General features: G+C 45.0%; 1 protein-coding gene across 2 annotated transcripts in view; it reads left to right on the top strand.

Moving 5' to 3' along the window:
* The window catches only part of LOC148032984 (pseudouridine-5'-phosphate glycosidase-like), a 154698-nt gene that overhangs the window by 17858 nt on the left and 124365 nt on the right, over nucleotides 1-12475 (top strand). The gene's annotated exons all lie outside the window — the stretch shown is intronic.

The raw sequence follows: 12475 nt of genomic DNA, 5'->3' as shown, positions 1-12475 counted from the left end.
TTGCTGTTTTTAAAACTTTTCATGCATTTGTGACCACTTAGACAAGAAGAAAGTTGAAATGCTTAAGAACTGATAGGGGGGGTGAGTTTACATCTACTGAGTTTAAGTCTTTTTGTGACTTGCATGGAATCAAGAGGGAGCTTACAGCTCCTTATAGCCCTTTTTCAAATGGGGTGGTTGAAAGATACAATAGGACTTTGTGTGAAAGAGTGCAGTGCATGCTGTCCACTACTAATCTTCCTCATGAATTTTGGGGAGAGGCTTTTAAAACCACGGTTCGCATTTGCAACCGCTTTCCAAATAGGTCCTTATATAATGGCATCCATGAGGAGTTTTGGTTTGGCAAATTAGCCTCATACGACCATTTATGGATATTTGGCTGTGATGCTTTTGTGCATGTTAGAGATGAGTTGAGGAGTAAACTTGACTTGAAATCCACCAAAGGAATTTTCATGGGCTATGGTGATGAGGGTGAATTTGGCTATAGAGTGTGGTTACCTCAGTCCAAGAAATTTGTTTGCAGCCCTAATGTTGTGTTTAATGAGGCAAAGTTATTGAAAAGTACTTTAGCCTTTGATGAAGACATGAAAAAGGTCAAATTTCAGAATTTGCAGAGCCACCAATTACTTCAAATGATGAGCCTCATGATGCTGTACCACAGGCTGAAATTGATGATCAGCCGGTTATTTTTGAGCCAGATGATGATGGACAGCAAATAGAAGCACAAGGAGGTCATGGACAACAAGATAGACTTGTTGATTATGAAAATGGAGGTGCTGGAAATGAAAATGAAGGTGCTGTACAGCATAAATAGCATGTTGAAAATGGCTTACAGCAGCCAACAAATGCTGAAAATAACATACCTCCTGATGTAGACCCAATTCCTGAAAATGTAGATCATTGGGTACGCAGGTCTACACGCTTAAGAAGGCAGCCATAGGGTATGCACAGAAGGAATGGATTGAATTCCAAGTGGTACTTGAGTGGTTTTGGTTGTTAAAGCTTTACCTTCCACTTGATTGGTTAGATCTTCTCTTGCAAGCGCTAAGTACCGCATATTCCATATCCCTATAGGCATGGTTACAATATCAATAACCCATCTATAATATATAGACAGGGGATAAGTCAGTTGTAACCCATCTCGATGCTTAACCATAGAGTACATCTGATGACTACTCTACATGTGCTTTTTGCTCTCATTGCTGTACTTGATTTAGAGCTGTACCAAATGGATGTGAAAACATCTTTTTTGTATGGTGACATTGATGAGGAAATCTACATGAAACATCCTAAGGGCTTTGTAGTTCCTGGAAAGGAGCAGTTGGTGTGTAAACTAAAACACAACTTATATGGGCTGAAGCAAGCACCACGACAGTGGTATGAAAAGTTTGGCACTTTTATGCTTTCTCATGGGTTTACACGTAGCGATGCAGATCATTGTTTGTACATGAAAAAGGATACAGATGGCAACCCCATCATACTTGTTTTGTATGTGGATGCTATGTTGCTAGCTGGGAAAAGAAAGACTAGCTTGGATGCTCTCAAAGATCAGCTGAAATCAGCTTTCTCCATGAAAGATTTGGAAAATGAAGAGCATATATTGGGCATGAGGATTCGCACGGATAGATCGCAGAAATTACTGTTCTTATCTGAAGAGAAGTACATTAAAAAGGTACTCGACAGATTTAACATGGTTGAAGCTAAGCCTCTTGGGATGCCCTTACCTTCATATCTTAAGCTTAGTAAAGCTAACAGCCCAAAAGATGATACGGAAGCCAATGCTATGAGGGGAGTCCCTTATGCACGAGTTTGTGGCTCTCTTATGTATGCTATAGTCGCTACTCGTCCAGACGTTGCTCATGCAGTGGGAGTTGTCAGTAGGTTTATGTCAAATCCTGGCAGAACACATTGGGAGGCTGTCAAGTATATTCTTCGATATCTAAAGGGTACAAAGTGTATTTGCTATAGGCAGGGTGCACTTAGTTTGCAGGGTTATTGTGACGCAGACATGGCAGGTGACTTGGACACTCGCAGGTCCACTAGCGGGTATGTCTTTACAGTTGCTGGTGGGGCCGTTTCTTGGTGCTCCAAGTTGCAGAACATCGTAGCACTGAGTACTACTAAAGCTGAATAGATATCAGTCTACTGAAGCTTCTAAGGAAGCTATATGATTGAGTAGACTTGTAGAGGATCTCGACATGTCTATGAGTACCCTAGTGTTGGGATGTGATAGCCAGAGTGCTGTGTATCTGGCTAAGAATGCCATGTATCATTCACACATAAAGCATATAGATGTGCGATATCTCTTTATCAGACAGATTCTAAAAGATGGTCTAATCACATTGATTAAGATCAAAACACAGGACAACCTTGTAGATATTGTTACTAAAAGTCTAATACGACTAGTGGGAGTTGGTTAGAGGTTCACTTTGGACCTTTAAGTGGGAGGTTGTTGGGATAAAGGTCCTTTATTCACCTCCATGTATTGTATACGTGTATTATTTAGTTGTACATGTGAATGCACCCTTATGTGCCCTGAGTATAAATACATTTTATTCTTTGTGTATCAATATGTTGTTGGTACATCCAAATCATATCGTACTCTCTCTCTCTCTCTCTCTCTGTGTCGCGCTCACTCACTTGCTCACTCGCAACATCTGTAAGAGTGTGCAACACAAAGAAACACGAATATAGAGACAGAGGAACAGAGAGTGTTGAGCTAAAAATGCATTAACTTGACTTAAACGGGCCGAAAACATGCTTAATTAATGAAGAAACTATCTTATTTTAAAAAGAAACGGGCCAAACGAGACTGTGTTGTTGTGTTTCGGGATTCGTTTAGAGTACGATACACTCTACAGCTCATAACCTTTGCCTTGGTCCCAAAGATACGAAAGTTCGAGGTTCAATATTCACTGCATGGTGTGTTTGTTGCATGAGCATTGTATATTCAGTATTCATTTACTTTATTATTCATTGTGCTCATTGTCTTTGAGTTACCCTAACCCTAACTGTGTGTGAGGTGTCTGCCAACAGGCTCAATCCAAGGCGCACATTTTTGTAGTCCATCAGTGGGTTTTCCAAATGATGCCGCTTGGCGCTTCTTTGGAGTACCACAGGGTTTGTCACTGAGGCCCTACTGAGTCTACATCGCAACGGAAGAGTTCTGGCTGAACCCACTAGGATCGGCTTGTATTCCCGGGTTCTAAAATCAGACGGGTCTCCTGACAGCCAATTAGCGTCAGTAATTTTGGATTCCCATTTTCTATAGGATTATTCGAACCGAAGCGGACTTGCCATTGCACTTGGTTCAAAGAGAATGGGAGTGCGGTACGTCAACTCTCCTACCCATAAGGCAAAATCCCATTCCGCCCCCCTAAAACGATGCAAGTCGGTTCTTTCTAGCGACTAGTTGGTCAATTTATTGTCTTCCTATTCCTATCGCCAATTTAGAAAAGCTCCCAGCTAACCGGGACTACCCTGTCGTTGGACGCGGACCTGTCGGAGGTCACACCCTATCGTTGGACGGACCTGTCGGAGGTCACACCCACCCGCTTTCCTTTCATGACAGTATTATCTTTAGTTTTTTAAATTACCTATAGCACATTTATTGAAACATATACAACCAACTTTCTTAATTAGTTTGTTAAATCACAAGTTCCTTCCGTAATTTATTTCACGGACACGCATACAATTCAAACAAACCTTGAATAAAGACAAAATTTCTTTATTAAATTGGAAGTTTATTATAATTTTTTTCTTTTCGATCTTGTTGAAGATATACAGAATTCCATGAGGGTATTCTGCTCACCAAGATTTCTCCCTTGTAACTAGTATTAGGGTTCCAAGATCTCATGATGGGTCATGAAGGGGCTCGTCAGATCCCAGAAGTATTGCGGAATTTACGGCCAGAGCCCCCTGTGGCATCCACATATTCTACTGCTCGAGACTATCCGTACGGATAGACCTTTCTACTACGAAGCCGGTCTAAGTCTCTCGAAGCAATAACCATGACCCCCTTGGAGTAGGGTCTCGTAGCTAGCTAGGGGGTAGCCTAGCGCGATCTTTCCTTTTATCCTGTTTATCAATGTTTTTAATTAGAGATCTAGATTCTAGCAAACACAAACAATCCTTTCTAACATACATCAATGATGCAATGACAATCATACCATCGTGCAGCTCACAGCTTTACATGGCCAAGGTACATCTTAGCCTAAGGTAACCTTACTTTCTAACAAGGATTCTCCTCCCCATAAAGAAGTGTTGAGTACAAATTTTTCAACTTTGTTAAGCAAGACATGAACTTCCTGTTTAGGGGTAACTTACCCAACATAAGCGAATTTCCTTTACTAATCTCGAGTGTGCATTAAGTTCTTTACTCATTTTGTGCAATATCTCACTACAAGAGAAAGGCCCTATAGACGCGCATTGTACACGCGAAATAGCGGGCGCGTTTATCAGCGCGTCTATTGGCGCTAGTATATAGACGCGAAAAACACGTCTATATACCCTCGTTTTTAAACGCGCTTATAGATGCAAAAATAAACACACAGATTTTTTTTTTCTCATAAAGTTCCTAAATATGATCAACATCTTAATAGCTAGTATTTTTTAGAATACATTACCAACTTTACTTCTTTGAGGTCTAATATAGCTTACCTAATTGTACTTCTTTGTGCATCTTGGTGCATTGTTCTTTGGATGCGTGCATTCAATTCTAATACTATAACACAACAAACGTTATATGCATCACAAAAGTAAACGGCTCTTAATTGATATTTTAGTTATTTCTGAGTATTACAAATATACATCCAATCATTCAAAGCTAATTATATGCTACAATGAGTGATCAATCTCATCTTCAATGAGATCGGCCCTTGCTAGACTATCTACCTCTAGGTCTTTGTTACCAATAGGCAATGAAACAAATAAGTCTATCCCATTGTCAGATCTATTGCTATGCTCAATTTTTTCATTATCATCCGCAACCATATTATTATCATCTTCTGCGCATCCTTGAACATCCTCGCGGGGATCATCTTGCACTGCATCATGTATATAATCGATCATGGCATCATCATGTACATCATCATTGATTGTTGGATTGTCATCAACTATCTCTATGTTGGTAGCATTGCCATATATTGGTTTTGAACGATTAGATATGGGGATGACATGCCACCATCGGTTATTATTTACCATTGGGTGATACACAACTTGCATTTAAAAAACAAAAAGTAAGCAACTTAGATATTTATTGTATTTTGAGAATGTATCAAGAAGTAATATATATGAAAATAAATAGCTTCCAATATATATGCTCCCATTGTTGAGGTAGTACGAATGTGTCATTCTTGCCTTGGTTAAATTTTGTAGAGTCAATCACTACAAAACCACTTGGATGACGTCTAATTGTGCAATGCTCACCCGTTGTTACTACTTCTTTAAACCACTGTCTAGCACGAAATGCTTGTCCTTCGCTTACTCTTCTTGCCCTTGTTTCTTTATACAGTGTCACCCATTTGCTCATTACTTCGCTGTTAAGCACACAAAATACATTTAACTTACGAAGTTTCTATTTCATTAGCACTTTGCTCTTTCATTTTCCTTGAGGTATTATAGAGGTCATCCTCAAATCTTCATCATCTTTCCATAGTCGTGGTAAAGAGGGATCCACTTTAGTAAGATATTTAGAGATTTGTACAAGGGATTGCACTAACCAACCCTCAGTCATGCTTTCCTCGGGCCGTGCATTTTGCCTTACAAAATCTCTTAGGGTTTTCATAAAGTTGTTAGAGAGGATCACAGCCAGGCAGGTACAGCCAGCCTGGTGCAGTCCAGTCGGACTGCTGCAGTCGGACCTGCAGCAGTCGGACTGCCACGTGGCAGTCCGACTGCCTGCAGCCATTTTATTCCAGGCTGCGCCCCAGTTTTGAGCCCCGTTCTAGGTGATTTTTCGCCTATTTATTGCTGACGTTTTCAGCAGTTTGGCATTCATTCTCTGTCGCAGATTACAGACCGGTGCCGTGCAGATCTCTGTCTCTGTTCGCAGATTTCTGACAGCAGACAGTGCAGACTGCAGCAGACTTCGAGGTGGACAGCAGGTCGCATCGTCGAGGTGGAGACACGCAGTCCAGCGCACTGCGCCCGTGTATATCTTTGTATTCAGCATTCTTTATACAGCAGATCTTCAGTGTACACTGTCTCTTTCTCTCCCTTCTCTCTCTGCGTTCTCTCTCTCTCAGTCCTACGCTTCCGCACCGCTGCACTCTGACATGGTATCAGAGCAGTGTTTGAGGGCTGACTGAGCGCAGAATCAACCTGAAGAGGAGTTTCCATCGCGACACAAATTTGCGTTTTTTGCGTTTAAGGGCAGACAGGAGGGCTGCGCCTTGGAACAAGGCTGAAACGAGTGTGGGCGCACAGGAAAGGAGTACAGGTGGTGGATTTGCTGCTGTTTACTGCTGTTTGTCGCGGAGAAAGTTTGAGTTTTCAACCTAAAAGTGCAGGTTTTGCTTTTTCATCGCCTCCGGCGGGTGAAGGAGCTTCGGGACGCTGAAGAGCCTTAGCAGGCTGAGTCTACTCAGTCAGAGGGGGCTGCTTTTGCGTTTGAGAAGGCATTGCAGGTGAAGATGTCTACAGAGATGGACCTGGAGTTCCAGGCGATTATGGACCGGAAGGTGCCTGTCCTACCGGCTCTTCCTACAGATCAGAAGCTCGACGGCGACAACTACCGCATTTGGCGCGTTATGATGTTGGCCATTCTGGAGTCCTATGATTTGGCGGAGTTGGTACAGGAAGATATTGACCGGCCTTCGGTAAGAGATGAGTCCAAACTCTCTTCCGATGCTCGTGCGGAGTTGTCCAGGGCCCAGTCTCATTGGGACAAACTGAATGCCAGGATTCGATCCTTTCTCTTTCTTTCATGCACTACAGCCGTGATCGCTCACATCGAGCACTTGACGGTGGCTCGTGAGATATGGCTGGAGCTTGATCAAATGTACAATCGGATGACCCTGATGAAGAGGGTTTCTTTGGAGGTACAGATGCGGACATTGTCCGTCAATAAGTCTTCTTCGCTAAGGGAACACATTAACAAGCTAAGGCAGCTACAGATGCATGTTCAGAATGTGGGGAAGCCGATCTCCTCCGAAGACATGGCGATTACACTCTTGTCCCAGTTACCGCCACGATTCGGTACATTTTACTCTGCCCTTATTGCTTCAGGGCGAGAGTCTACTCTTCGGTGGGAGGAGTTGGTTCCTATGGTCTTGGACCAAGAGGAACAGTTAAAGGGACAGAATGCTTCCAAGACGGAGGCGTTGACATGTCAAGCCTCTCAGAAGAAGGGGAAGGACCAAAAGAAGAAGAAGGGGGATAACAAGTCCAAGAAGGACAAGGAGAAGGACAAGGACAAAGACTCCACATGCCATATTTGTGGAAAGACTGGCCATTGGAAGAAGGATTGCCCTGACAAAGACTCGAAGGACACCAAGAAGAAGGAAACCAAGGATTCTGGAGCGGTGGCTGCACCCTCATCAGCTGCATTTCTACATCTAGTTGTCATTGAGGACGCTTCACCGAATGCTTCTGATGCTGCGATGGCGGCTTCCCAATCTCGCGAGTGGATTATTGATAGTGGTGCCTCACGGCACATGACTCCTTCATCGGATGGTGTTGCCCAGCTGCGACCTTCGCGTGGGCAGGTTCTCATTGGAGACAGCTCTTCAGTTTCTATTGCAGGTCGGGGTAAGATGCAGCTTATTCCGGATGGACGAGGTGGCACCCATACTTCAGAGGTTTTGCATGTACCAGGATTGGGGTACCATCTCCTTTCAGTCCATAAGATTTGTTCCCTTGGTCTTCTGGTGGAGTTTGACAGTTCTACAGTGCGAGTCCTTGATCGTGAATCGAGGAAGGTTCTATCATCTGGATATGAGGAGAACGGCATTTACAAACTGAAGTCTTCCACTGCCCTCTCTACTCTTCTTCTTACCTCACAATCACAGTCTGAATTATGGCATGCTAGGTTTGGTCACCTGAACTATGACTATCTTCGGAAGGCGTCACGGGGACAGCTTGTTCGAGGGTTGCCGGATATAGTGGTGAGCCAGCAGCCATGTGTCTCCTGCATAAGGGGGAAGCAGCATAGGGATGCCATTCCCCATACCGCTTCGCGGCGGTCTACTTCACCGATGGAGTTAGTATCTACGGATCTATGTGGCCCTATGAGGAATGAGTCCCTGCGTGGGAGCTCGTACTTCATGCTGATCGTGGATGACTATAGCAGGATGACATGGGCCTACTTTTTGGCACTAAAATCAGAAGCTTTCTCGCACTTCAAGGATTGGCTTCTCTTTGAGGAGAACCGATCAGGCCGGAAGTTGAAGACCTTGCGATCCGACAAGGGCGGTGAATTTGTCTCTAATGAATTTGCTCGGTTTTGTGCAGATAGAGGAATTCACCAGGAGTTTGCCAATACGAATACTCCACAAGAAAATGGTATTCTCGAACGGAGGAACCGCAGTGTGATCGAGATGGCGCGCACCATGATGGAGCACCGACAGACCCCTCAGGTTCTGTGGGCCGAGGCTGTGGCTACTGCAGTCCACATCCTTAACCGATCTCCTACTTTGGCCGTGGAAGGGATGACTCCATTTGAGGCGTATTTTGGATCGAAGCCAGATGTTTCTTATTTTCGGGTCTTTGGGTGTGATGCCTATGTTCACATTCCCAAAGCTCACCGTGACAAATTCGAAGCAGCTTCCCGCAAACAGGTATTTGTTGGCTACAGCTCCCAGTCCCAAGGCTACCGACTCTATGATCCCGTCAAGCGGGATGTATATACTAGCCGTGATCTGCGGTTTGTGGAGGTTCCGGCTTCTTCAACGGGTGAGGAGCATCCCGTTCTTGGAGATCCAGGGGAGAGTTTGGCTCCTTCTACAGTTCCACTGGAGCCTGTGCCGTTTGATTATGATTCTGTTTCTGACACAGAGTCAACTATTCCACCGGATCCTGTTGAGGAGTTACCACCGGTGGACATTCCAGAGTCTTCTACTGATGGAGAACGACGAGGGGAGGTTCGGCCTCCTCCTCGCTGGGCCCGTGACACACTCCGTGATTCAGGGATCGAGGGGGTTCCTGAGGAGTGGGGACCGCAGGATGGTCCGCGGCGGTCACGGAGGCACCAGGCGCATTCTTCGGAGCTTGTGTGCTCCAATTATTGTTTGATGTCCCGAGTTATGCAGGATCGAGAGCCCACCTCCGTGAAGGAGGCTTTACAATCCGCCCCATGGAAGAAAGCTATGGAAGCTGAGTTGGAGGCTATTGAGAGGAATGGCACTTGGTTACTTGTGCCACGCCCCCCGAAGAAGAAGGTGATTGGAGTCAAGTGGGTCTTCAAGACCAAATATCTCAGTGATGGTACTTTGGATAAGCACAAGGCTCGCCTTGTTGCTAAGGGTTTTGCCCAGCGCCCAGGGATTGACTGTCATGACACCTTTGCCCCTACAGCTCGTATGGCAACCATTAGAGCTGTTCTTGCTTTGGCTGGCCATAGGAGATGGCCTGTTTATCAGCTGGATGTGAAGTCGGCCTTCCTGAATGGTGATTTGAAGGAGGAGATCTACGTTGAGAAGCCTCCTGGCTTTGGTTCTTCGGATGGGAAAGTCTACAGGTTGAAGAAGGCCCTGTATGGTCTCAAGCAGGCCCCGCGAGCTTGGAACGAGAAGATTGATTCGTTCCTCCAGACTCAGTTGGGATATCGGCGGTCCAAGGCCGATCCGCAGCTGTATGTTCACACTTCCGAGGATGGTTGTGTGCTGTTTGTATTATATGTTGATGATTTTATTGTCACAGGTGATGATGCACAGCAGGTCCAGGAGACAAAGTCAGCTTTACATCGGACGTTCGAGATGACGGATTTGGGGCTACTCCATTTCTTTTTAGGACATGAGATTTTTCAGTCTCAGAGGGGGATCTTTCTCTCCCAACAGAGATATGTACAGGAGCTCTTGGTGTCTTTTGAGATGGAAGATTGTCGGGCCCTCTCTACTCCTATGGATCCGAACTGGAAGGCCACTTTCCACTCAGCTTCTCCTTTGGCGGATGCTTCCCGCTATCGACAGTTGATAGGGTCTTTGATTTGGCTTCTCAACACGAGGGTTGATCTATGTTTTGCTGTTGGGCTCTTGGCAGGGTTCATGAGTGAACCTAAGACGGTGCATTGGCAGGCTGCTCAGAGGATACTTCGGTATCTGAGGGGGACGTCTGATTTGGGGATTCATTACCCCGCAGGGACAGATGGGTCAGATCTTGTACTTGCAGGTTGGAGCGACTCGGATTGGGCCGGTGACGTGGACCACAGGCGGTCTACAACAGGTTACTGTTTTACTTTGGGTGCAGGTGTTATTTCTTGGAGTAGCAAGAAGCAGCCCACGGTAGCCCTTTTGTCTACTGAGGCGGAGTATCGGGCCGCGTCTTCCACCACATGCGAGGTTGTGTGGCTTCGGAGACTGTTGGAGGAGCTTGGGTGCCCCCAGACTCGTCCTACATTGCTGCGATGTGACAATGAGAGTTGCATTGCCTTGGCGAGGAATCCTGTTTTTCATGCCCGGACGAAGCACATTGAGATCCAGTACCACTTCATCCGAGAAAAGCTTTTGGATGAGACCATCACTGTGGAGTATTGCAAAACGGAGGATAATCTTGCGGATTTGTTTACGAAGGCGCTTCCTCAGGCTCTACTTCGGCAACATTCCAGATCCCTCAGGCTTCTGCCCTGCCCAGGCTCTGAGAGGGGGTGTTAGAGAGGATCACAGCTAGGCAGGTACAGCCAGCCTGGTGCAGTCCAGTCGGACTGCTGCAGTCGGACCTGCAGCAGTCGGACTGCCACGTGGCAGTCCGACTGCCTGCAGCCATTTTATTCCAGGCTGCGCCCCAGTTTTGAGCCCCGTTCTAGGTGATTTTTCGCCTATTTATTGCTGACGTTTTCAGCAGTCTGGCATTCATTCTCTGTCGCAGATTACAGACCGGTGCCGTGCAGATCTCTGTCTCTGTTCGCAGATTTCTGACAGCAGACAGTGCAGACTGCAGCAGACTTCGAGGTGGACAGCAGGTCGCATCGTCGAGGTGGAGACACGCAGTCCAGCGCACTGCGCCCGTGTATATCTTTGTATTCAGCATTCTTTATACAGCAGATCTTCAGTGTACACTGTCTCTTTCTCTCCCTTCTCTCTCTGCGTTCTCTCTCTCTCAGTCCTACGCTTCCGCACCGCTGCACTCTGACAAAAGTGCTCTAGAAAAACCATCCACCTTGCATGAACTACCCCACAAATTGCGATCTCATCAATCAGATGTACGGGTAAGTGTACTTGAGTAGTCAAAATGGAGCAAGGAAAAGTTTCCTCCACCAAACAAACCACCTCAATGGACAATACTCGAGCCTCTTGTAACGTATTTGGATCGATTTCCTTCAAACTCGTAAATTTACCAACATGCAATTGAGAACGATGATTAGTTTTGTTCATAAATTCAAGCGGGTTTACTACGTGATGTACGTAATATGTAAACTAAAAAAAAAGTATAATGTATATATACCTCGCGAGCTCACCCATCTTGTAAATGATATCACGCACATATTTCGAAACACAATGGGATATGCTAGTAGGAAGGATGAACTGTATGTAAATATTCATACTTTGTTAATTAGTCTATATAGTCACTCCACTAATTAATATATTTATGGCTATGAAAATCCTTACCTGAATCATTTTGTGCCAATCGTGAGACTTCAAATCGGATAGTTGCTCCACACCTCTTTTCTTTTTCTTTATGAAGGCTCCCTTGAGGCATCTCATATATCCTGTGGGAGTTCGAAAGCTACATATCTGCTGCTTCACTATCTTTTCTTCGGTCTTCGATAACATCCAAGGTGCACGCGGTAACTCGATCTTTCCTCTGGGTCCGATGCGTGGCCAAGCTCATCTCATACGTCCAATACTACGTAAATCCTCCCTTAGATTGACAGAATCACAAGCCCCGATTAAGTGATCCCATAATGTAGAGGCAACATTCTTGAATATATGCATGGGGTCCAACAGGTGATTGATCGTGAGTTCAATCCAATATGGAAGACGAAAAAATATAGAGAATCTAAGGCACAAACAATATATTATTTCTTGTTCTCATAATGGAGTGTACTTTAAAGACAAACAAAAGAAGTAAACTAGTTACCGACTCATGCCGAGTGGAGGATTATCATTGGCATGTGTCTAAGTGTCCTTCCAATCTTGAATGGTCAGAGATTGTGTTCTTCTATTAGTGGGGGGTGCATATTTGGAGTGGTCAATAGAAAGAAAACGATGATGATTGTCATAGATAACCTTCTTCAAGCATGTCGGTCTAGAAGAAACCAGAGAGGGACCGCAAATTGGACATACATGATATCCTGATGTAGTTAAACCTGTAGAAACAA

The sequence above is a fragment of the Lygodium microphyllum genome, chromosome 8 (assembly GCF_053477565.2).
Source record: "Lygodium microphyllum isolate KBCC chromosome 8, Lygodium_microphyllum_v1.1.10, whole genome shotgun sequence".
Lineage (NCBI taxonomy): Eukaryota > Viridiplantae > Streptophyta > Polypodiopsida > Schizaeales > Lygodiaceae > Lygodium > Lygodium microphyllum.
This window is presented reverse-complemented; position numbering and strand designations above follow the sequence as displayed.